Consider the following 10,993-nt stretch of genomic DNA (forward strand, 5'->3'; position numbering starts at 1 on the left):
GTTTGAATAATTCTGTGTAACATTTATGCCTTGTGTATGGTTATCTTTCATGATGCAGATGTTTGAAAAAAAAACCTGTTTTCTAAAGACAAATTTATTTCCCATTAAACAAATTGTGATGGTGTATCACTTTTTAGCAACTTTATAATTCAAGAAGGTGATTTCATCAGGCATGGATTGTATCTTCTGGTAGAATAAACTTAAGCACAGCACCTCTTTTTTTGAAATTCCATATTATGGTTTTAGTGTATGGAGTTGATTTTGTATGTGTGAAATATTTTTCAATGCTTAATAAAAGTATATGGCTTCAAAGAAACTAAATAAACCTGAAATACCTCATTAACTGTCTCAATACTAGTGTTTTAAATAGACTAGGAATTTAAGAGATTTGGTTGTAGTATAGCTGTGTATCTTAAGCCTGGTAAAGAGGAACTAGTGCTGGGAGCACCAATAATACTGTGCTTACCACTATTAAAAAGGCACAGTCTCAGCTCTTTACCTAAATGTTACATATTAGATCCTTTCTTCTGAGACATGTAAACATGGAGTGGTTTGTTTTGTTTTTTTTGCAGTAGCAACAGAATGAGCAAAAGTCACTAGTAAAGACTGTTCCCAGAGCTGAAATAAATGAAACTGATGCACACATACTGAAGATGGCATGGTGCTGGCTTTCATAGTCAGAAGTAATCTACATGGGGGGGAGGAGAGAGGTGGGAGAAAATACTTGTCAGAACAAACTCGAGGGCAGTATTGTTTTCTAGGGTTTGAATACTAATGTGACTGTCACATGTAGTTCAGATTTTGCAGTTGTTCCTTTCTGACAGGTGAAGGCCTCTGAACACCACACATTAGGAACTTATGAATTGTTTAGTGTCACTGGGGTATTTTGTGATTGAAGGGAGGAAGATCTGTAATATCACATGGCTTGCATGCAAAATAAGGCCTAGAAGTACAGTGGTGCATTAGCTAATCCATGAGTATCTAAAACTACCAGAGACTATCGCTTCGCTGTAGACAAGACCACCTTTAAACTTCCTTAATGTAATAGAGATAACTATAAACATAAATAGGATGTTGAGCAAGGGGATTTTTTAGTAGTGTATTGATAAAGGTCTCTGGTTATTTCCCCTTTTAGAGCAGACTAAATTCAACAGTTTAGCCTATGCTTTCATCTAAATCAAAGCAGTAGTTTTGCTGTTAGATTTTTATGTAGACCAGGGATTGGCAACCTTCGGCCCGTGGCTCGTCAGGGTAAGCCCCCTGGTGGCCTGGGCCAGTTTGTTTACCTGCTGTGTTGGCTCCCAGTGGCCGCAGTTCACCACTCCAGGCCAATGGGATGGCGAATCGCGGCCATTGGGAGCCCCGATCGGCCGAACTTGCGGATGGAGCAGGTAAACAAACCAGCCCAGCCGGCCAGGGGGCTTACCCTGCTGAGCTGTGTGCCAAAGGTTGCTGATCCCTGATGTAGACTGACCAGTCTGAAATATTTCACTAGCAAGATGGAGAAGATATAAGAGTTAATAACCACTATGAAAGTAGGCTGTTGCTCCTTCTGAGATGTATGTGCTACTTGTGTACTTGAGAGTTAGAAAAGTTGTCTGCTTGAGAAGCCAAGCAGCTTTTTAATCTGCAGTCTAACATATAGCCCAGTTTGTGGGTTGTTAATAGGTGGATACCCACACCTGCCCAAAACTTAACTCTAGTTGCCCTCTTTGTTCCTCTCTCACACTTAGTACCCTTGTTGATGCTGTAAGCGGTTATCCTTAACAGCGCTAACCAGTTGTGGCCTCCCCATCCTATTCACAGCAGGTGGAGGAGAGCTCTGGCCTCTATTTAGAATATGTCTATACAGGTTGAGTTGACATAGCTGAGGGCAAGCTCTTAGTCTAGCTACCTTAGATCCCAGCTCAGTGAAGCTGTGGCTATGTGGGCTGTACAAGCCAACCTGGAACCCTGTGTAAGGGCTTGCAGGGCAAGCCTACACTAAGGCAACTTCACTGCTGGGACCCAAGCTAGCTTGGCTGTGTCAGTTCAAGCTGCAATCACACTGTGCCATTGCATATCTGTACTCTAAAGGGCTAAGTATTGCAACACCTAATTTGTATTCACAAACCCAGAGATGGGTGCACAGGTTCCCTATGCAATACATGGGGAGACATAGGTGCCTGAGAATGAGATCCACAAAAGGCTATTGTAGATGACTTCCTGCTCTGGCAACAGCAGGCAGTGTTAAGAGGGGTATGTCCTAAGCTCTGTCCCTCATTAGGACTTAAGTGCTTGGGCTTCACAGCCCTGAACCCTTTCCTGCAAGAAAAGTGGCAAAACAACCTTAACTTTATCCAAAATGCCAGGGAGGGGGAAGAAAGAGGCCTCCCCCATAACCTTTAACCCAGGAGTTAGGATAGTCTCCAGAAATGTAGGAGACCCAATTCTCTCATCTGTTGCCCACTTCTCAGATGAGTGGTGTTAGGCTACACGGATATTGTCACTTTAAATATGCAGAGGGTCAGAGTATGAAAGAAAACTACTTGATAGTCTGATGGTTAGGGCACTCACCTGCAAAACCACGTGAATGTACGAGCTGAACCTCTCCCTGCTCGGGCTCATACAGAGGCAGGGGAACTTAACATCTCACTCCTGATCAATAGCACTTTTGTGGATTTCACCAATGAGCTGAAGACCTTTCACAAAACTAATGGTCCTGCAACCTCATCAACCACAGTACTATAGAAAATAGCTAACAAACTCTCCCTAAGAAACAAATTTAGACTAAGGCTATGGCATAGAACCCACTCCTGACAAAATCCTGGTAGAAAGGAGAGATCAAACTGTATTTTACCTTAAACAAGATGACTGGAGTCCAGGGAGTAAGGGTAAGTAACTTCCTCCTATAGAAGCTGAAACTAAAAATCCACAGATAACATACACTTACTATATAATAATGCTCAAAAATACATACAACAACAGAGGACAATAATTCCATATTTTTTATTCAGAATTATACAAAGCAGATGCCCTTCCCCACACAACACACAGCCCATATGGAAGCCTTTAATGAATTCCTTGATGAGGCTGTGTATCTTGGCTACCCATCAACAGTATAAGTTACTGGCTCATTTCACTGATAAATAGTGATGCAAAGATTCTTGCTGCAGGTTGTTATACCTAAACCAGGACAGCTTTATTAAATATCATACCACTCAGAGGAACATCTGGTAGCGTAATTGCTAGGTCCTAGAGCAGGGGTCGGCAACCTTTCAGAAGTGGTGTGCCGAGTCTTCATTTATTTACTCTAATTTAAGGTTTCGCATGCCAGTAATTTATTTTAACATTTTTAGATGGTCTCTTTCTATAAGTCTATAATATATAACTAAACTATTGTTGTATGTAAAGTAAATAAGGTTTTTAAAATGTTTAAGAAGTGTCATTTAAAATTAAATTAAAATGTGTGCGCCACTGAAAATCACCTCACGTGCTGCCTTTGGCACCTGTGCCATAGGTTACCTACCCCTGTCCTAGAGCCTCAAAGGTATTTAGGCACTGAATGCCCATTGATTTCAATGGGAGTTAGGTGCCTTACTGTCTTTGAGCATGTGGGCCTAGCTGCTGAAATAGTCTTCAGCAGAGTTGCTTTGGATGAGCTTGTTAATGTAGTAAAACTAAATGGAATGCAGTATAATATATAGCTAATTAATAACACTGCCCTACAGGCAAAATGCTTCTGAAATAAATGTAGTCAAACTTTACTAATTCTGGGTCACTGAGAACGAAAATGATGCTTAAAATTGTTGATTGCCTCTAGTTTTCAAGATATGCTATTGGGTCAGTATATACGACCCTTGACTTGGGAATAGCGGAGGATAAGTGAGGGCAGGTCTACACTAAGAATGGGGGTCGAACTAGGGTACGCAAATTCAGCTACGTGAATAGCGTAGCTGAATTCGAACTACCCTAGTTCGAACTACGTACCCGTCCAGACGCCGCGGAACCGAACTCCGCGGCTCCAAGGTCGACTCTGCTAACTCCAGCTGCCGAGGTGGAGTACCGGAGTTCGAACTAGCGCTTCCGGAGTTCGAACTATCGCGTCTAGATCAGACGCGATAGTTCGAACTCCGGAAAGTCGAACTCACCGCGTCGACCCGCGCGGTAAGTGTAGACTAGCCCTGAGTTATAAAGGGAAGGGATCTCAATTTAAAGCAGAAATGACTAAAATACATCTTTGACTGGATCTATGAATAAATCTATGACTGGGTTTGGACAGTACTTGCTTTTTAGACAAAACAATGAATGATGCAATCTGAAGCTGGTATTGCATCATACATGATATGAATTGCATCATGTTATTCCTAGAAGTCATGGATGATGCAATCATAACGAAGCTTACATCACTCTGCTGAACAAATTGCCCTATATCAGCTCTAGAAATCATACAGTGTCATGCTCTCTTATTTGTCAGTGTTTGATTTTGCAAAGGGACACATTTCTGTTTAGCCAAAGTGAGCAGAGATGCCTCGTACTTGTGTGAACAGTACAGATAACTTCTGCTATGTTTGTGGTGAAGTGACTTTTGCATCCCAAAAGCACAGTATAACCATATGATTAAGAAAGCCTATCACCTTTATTTTGGAGATCAGGACAAGAGGTGGGCCCTACACATATCCTGCAACACTTGTGCAACAAATCTTCGCCAGTGGTTGAACAGGAAAAGGAAATCTATGCCTTTTGCAGTGCCAATGATTTGGAGAGAGCCAACAGATCATACCAGCAATTGTTACTTCTGCATGGTGCCTCCAGTTGGGAAAGGTGTGTCAAAGAAGAAAAAGTGGACTGTGCATTATCCAAACATTCCATCAGCTATACACCCAGTACCCCACGGAGAAGGACTGCCAGTTCCTGATGCACCAGAATCATTCTCACTTGAGTCAGACGAGGAAGAGGATGAAACTTCTGGTCCTGAACCATCAATGTCACAGGACCCACATTTTCTCCCATCCTCCTCCTCTGAACCACACCTCATAACACAAGGTGAACTGAATGACCTTGCCAGGGATTTGGAACTACCCAAGAGTAAGGCAGAGCTGTTGGGCTCCAGACTACAGCATTGGAATCTCCTGGCAGGTGATGTTAGGGTTTCCATGTTCTGTGACCGTCAAAAGGATCTTGTCCCATTCTTCTTCATGGAAGGTGATCTTGTAGCCTGCAACAACATCGATGGTGCGATGGCAGCCCTCAACATCGTTCATGATCCAGATGAGTGGAGACTGTTCATTGATTCATCGAAGACGAGTCTTAAAGCTGTTTTACTGCATAATGGCAATGTTTTGCCATCAATTCCAGTTGGTCATGCAGTCCGTATGAAGGAAACCTATGACAACATGAAACAACTTTTGAGGTGCATAAACTATGACCAACATCAGTGGCAGTTTTGTGGCGATTTGAAGGTTGTTGCTCTCTTGCTTGGTCTGCAGACTGGATACACAAAGTACTGCTGTTTTCTCTGCGAATGGGATAGTCGTGCAAGAGATTCCCACTACATCAAGAAAGATTGGCCACTCCGCCAGTCATTGGAGCCTGGGAGGAAAAGTGTTCAGCATCCACCACTTGTTGAATCAAGGAAGATTTTGTTACCACCCTTACACATCAAGCTGGGTCTGATGAAGAACTTTGTCAAGGCCATTGACAAAACACAAGCAGCTTTCAAGTACCTCCGTGGAAAATTTCCAAGGTTAAGTGAAGCTAAGATAAAGGAAGGTGTCTTTGTTGGTCCTCAGATTCGTGAACTTCTTCGAGATGATGCATTTGACCATGCACTACGTGGCAAGGAAAAGACGGCATGGAAAGCCTTCCAGTTAGTGGCAATACATTTTCTCGGAAACAACAAGGCAGACAACTACAGGTTGTTGGTGGAAAACCTCCTCAAGGCATACAAAAGCCTTGGTTGCAACATGTCACTAAAGATACATTTTTTGCACTCTCATCTACATTTTTTTCCACCGAACTGCGGAGCAGTGAGCGACAAACACGGCGAGCGATTTCACCAGGACATTGCAACAATGGAGAAACGCTATCAGGGCAAATGGAGCCCATCAATGCTTGCAGACTATTGCTGGACAGTGACAAGAGATGCTCCATTTAATGAATACAAGAGACAAGCCGAGTAGACACTGAATAGGACTAAACTACGTACATAATAGTTTTTTGCCTTTTGTTTCATAATAAATTTTAGTTATATAACCCTTTTGCTGCTTTTTAAAGTGTTACATAAACAGGACAGGTGAAATATTATCATGTAAAGCAACCATAAACACATGAAAAGACCTAGGTTTACAATTTATTATTAAAACTCTACTATCTACACAATATACATAGACATAAAATGTAAAAACTTAAATAACTTAGAAACAGTAGCCAATCAGTTGTTTTAATTGTCATATTTGAATTCAGCACATCAAAATACATAATAAATAGCACATTTTATCTCTGAAGCAGATGACTTCTCAAAAATTGTAGACCAGTGTAACAGGACAAAAACCACACCCTTTACTGCTATTCAACTACACTGCAAATATTCAAATCCATCATCTGCTCTGCTCAGAATTCAACTTGGAAGTACTTGCACTTTCTGAAGTACCAGGCCTTCTCAAACTTAGTAGAGTATTATACTGTTTATTTCCTCTAGGTGGGCAGCTATGCTGTATGCCGTTCTAATGAACCCTGCCCAAGAGCTAATACAGCTGTCATGAACCAAAAAAAAAGGACTGGCAATAAGTTTCACACAAACACACCCTATGGTGGAATAGAGCAATATGAGAGTTTAAAGAAGTGAACTTCAACCAACAATTATGTCTCACTCACTAATGAAAATTATCTTTAGACTGCAGTGGTCACCCCCCAAACACTTTACAAAAATCAAAGCTGCCCCCACTGATCCATGTTGGCTCTCGGCAGAGAGGGAAGCAAAAAAGGGGACACATATATATTTTGGTCAGGTATTCGATGCTTCTGGACTGGTACAGGTCATAGTTCAATGCAACTGCCCCTGTAGTTGCCTGCAAGGGCACCCATTCTAGGCTCTTATTGCATAAAATTGAGATGAGACCATATTGTTTCTCCCCAAAGGGAAATTCTTAAACATATAAAATTTGTGCTTAGAAAGTGTCACAGACGGTCATCAAAATTAGATCACTGTAAGAACCAAACATGTCAGTTTCATCAAAACTAGAAGTAATTTTTATTTAATTACATTTTTAAAAATTCCAGTTTCTGTTCATTGCTTGTGGGCTGTATATGCTTCTATTCACTCCATGTTGCACCAATAATGCATTTGTCTTAGTAAAGTCTTACAAAATCAACGTTTAAAAAGCTGAGACTATCATTATTCAAATGTACACATATTTAACAGTTAAAAATCTAAGTGAGAGCTGAAAGAGGGACTAATGGTGTGTGGCCAGAAGATGCCAGGTCTTCCAGGCAGATTAAATTCACTGCAGTTCAAAATGAAGATACTGCTTTGTTTTGTACTGCAGCAGCCCAGAGATGGATCCCATTGTGGTAGGTGCGCCACACACAGTAAGTAGACGACAGTTTCATTGATTTTACCTTCTTGTAATTCATCACCACAGTGCTGAATCCAGCAAGGACTAGAAAGAAGCCATGAGCCTATATAGCATGTTGTATAGCTTGAATGCTTATTTGCAGGTCTGGTCTGTCTTAATCTCATGTTTTGTAATCCTGTTTTCGCCATTATCAAAAACAATTAGATGCATATGAAAGCACTGCTGTATTCACACTCTACATATTGTAATAATGCTTGTGCAAGGTATGCCTTGTGACGTATCCTTCAAAAACTACCACCACACTGATCATTAATATTCTTGTGTAATGTATGTATGAAATGCATATTAAGAGTTATGAACATAATTTCCATGTATAAGTATAATGTGTTTCTCAAAGACAAAGCACAAACTGACAGCTCTAGCCAGCTGTCATCAAAACTGACTGGCACTCATCTGTCAGATGGCCAGTCTTTGGCAACAAAGGGGAATAGGAACACATTGCTCAGCATTTTCTTCTTTGGGCATGTCCACACTGCACTGATGCAGCTGTGCCACTGTAATGCTTTTGTGATGGGCTGGGGAGATTTGCGGAAAGACCAGGGGCTGTGGTTGGAGGAGAAGGTCTCTCTGCATATCAACGTGCTGGTGCTTGGAGCCATTCAGGTCCATATCAGGGGCTTAGTTGTTCACATATTTACTGACAATACCAAACTACAACGTATCATGTGAAGAAGCGAGGAGGCGCACACACCAGGATACTCTGCCAAGAGGGGATCAGGTTTTGACAGTTTTGCATTGAGGAGAGTATCATTCTTATAGCCGACCCCTTGCTTGGGGTTCAGAATCGCTGCACGGCCATGCAGCTGCCTATTAAGCCCTGCACAGGGGCTCAGGGCTGCAGCAGAAAGAGGTGCCCCTCCCCCGGCCCCGATCTGCAGCGAGAGGGCTGTAGAGAATCCTCTCTCCCCACCGCAGCCCCAGTGCGTCCTGCATCCCAAAGCCCACCTCCTCCCCGCACCCTAGCCCTCTGACTGAGCTCTGAACCCCCCCACGCCCCAAACCCCTCATCCCCAGCCCCATCCCGGAGCCTGCACCCCCAGCCACAATCCTCATCCCCCCACACCCCAACCCTGTGCCCTGGCCCCCCCTCCCGCACTCCGAACCCCTCAGCCCCACCCCCACCACATGAATTTTGTTATGTGCACCTGGACATACATTAGAAGGAACACTGTTCAGAATCATCAATGGGGGCTATGGGAAGGGTGGCCAGCACATCCCTCGGCCCGCACCACTTCCCGCAGCCCCCATTGGCCTGGAGCAGGGGACCAAACCTGCAGACGCAGCAGGTAAACAAACTGGCCCAGCCCACCAGGGGCTTTCCCTGAACAGGCAGCGGACCGGCCTTGAGAACCACTGGTCTAGACAAGTTTTAAACTCAGTCCTCCGCTCATGCTGTAAGTGTCCAATAAGTCAATATGTTTCTGAAATAGCCACTTCCCTCCTCTGCTGCAATGCCACTCACTGTTTCTTTTCCAGCCTTAGGAGACTCCAGGCAGATCCATCTGCAGCCCCAACCAGAAGTGCTGTCTGGTCCTAGCCCAGCTGAAGTGATTACAGCTATGATTGCTGGGCATGGAACCCAAACCAGAACTCAGCTGCTACCCTTTGCAAATTCAGCAAAAACTGCCTCTTCACTATTATCCCCCTCATGTTCATGAAAACACCTCTGTGTACCCTTCAGGCAGAGAGCAGTGGCATATAGGATCAAGTCTTTACCACTAGAAATACACTTTATCACAAAGCAGGAGCAAACCCACTACTACCCAACCATACCAGATTGACATTTTGGTCAAGGTGACCCCTCGCACAGTTGATGCAGGTCTCATGCCCTTTCATTACACAACAGGGATAATAATGTTCTAGTTCCCCAAACTTAAAAAGTTAACAGAATTTTGACCAAAATGCCCCAAATTGTCACATAACAGAAATGCAAATAAGGCCTGGCCCCTTCAATCATTTGCTCACCAACAGATGTCAGCAGAGATCCCCTTCACCTATGTAGTCTGTCCACCTGGAGCTCTTAAGCAGGCTTCTCCCTGTTCACCAACAGTTGTCAATAATAAGCTCCCTGCTGTCTAAGGAGCTTCAGGCCACAAAATTTGCAATGAGACTTTAATTAAAAGGGAAGGCAGTGCTGCTAATTGGTGAGAGCATGTATATTAGTTCATAGTTGAAGGTACTATATATCCTAATGTGAAATTACTTTAAAAATCTATCAGCAGGGATACACTGGACTATTATAATGAAATCTGTGTAAATATACAAGAATAAAAATTGCAAGATGTCACTCATGCATCTCAGGTTGTAGAAAAATGACGATGCTTCATCTGCAATAGCATATGATCATATCATTAAAGGCAATGTCCTCAGTTCATAGACACACAGGGGAAGAGTTAGTGTAGTGTATGATCTTAACTTTTACATTTGCTAACATTTGAGTGTTTAACCATGCAGCCTTAAAGCTCTTGTACCATTTTTTTTAACAAAAGGTTTAAAAGGAATAATAGTTCATTATTGCTGTTATTTTAAAAGGTGGGGTGGAATGCTGGAAGGAAGGTCCAAGGAAACAGATTAGTGAGCAGAGGCAGGTGGTGCTATAAAGGTACATGATAAGTTTTGGAGCCATCTGCTACATTTGTATTGGTTATGGACTCTGTAATTTAACACATGGCTCTTACCAACACATTTGCGTGAGTGGAGGTGTGTGCGCCTATATATTAACAACGTGAGATACATGTGCAAGCATGCTTGAAAATACAGCAAGTTGGTGAAGATCTTTCTAACCTCTCTTTATTAAATGACGTACTCTATTGGAAAATATTTCAATACTTGCCACTCTCCTCCCTTTTTTGGCCAAATGTTTGGAGGAGGGCAGGAGAGACCTTAGACACAAGACTAACACCCAGTTCAATGTTTTTGATGCCTTAAAGGGCCTGGGGAAGGGGAAGGGGGAGGGGGAGGGTGCCCCAAATTAGAGCATATAGAGCCAGTATTTCTAATGATTCTTGGTATTGCTGTCTTTCCCAGAGCACAACTAATATGCGATTGTCACCTAAAAGGATATGTAGTCAAAGCAAATTCATGTTACAAAGCACTAAATAGTGTATTATATTGGCAGTGGCTAAACTGGAATTTCAACGGACCAGGAGTTGATGCAATTTGCCAAACTTCTACTTTTAGTAACTCTTGCTTGGTACAAATTCCTGTGCAGAATAGCACTCCCTGTAATGATTTCACTTGAAAATGTTTCTCCAGCTCTCTGCGGCAGCACAAAAATGAGTAAACTGTAAAGGCAAATACCAGCTTATAAAATAAGACTGTTTCTTAATCCTCCTTCTAAGGAAAGAAGAAATTATTGGGGAAGAGTGTCAATTTTC

Source organism: Mauremys mutica, unplaced genomic scaffold (genome assembly GCF_020497125.1).
Source record: "Mauremys mutica isolate MM-2020 ecotype Southern unplaced genomic scaffold, ASM2049712v1 Super-Scaffold_2380, whole genome shotgun sequence".
In the NCBI taxonomy this organism is placed as follows: Eukaryota; Metazoa; Chordata; order Testudines; family Geoemydidae; genus Mauremys; species Mauremys mutica.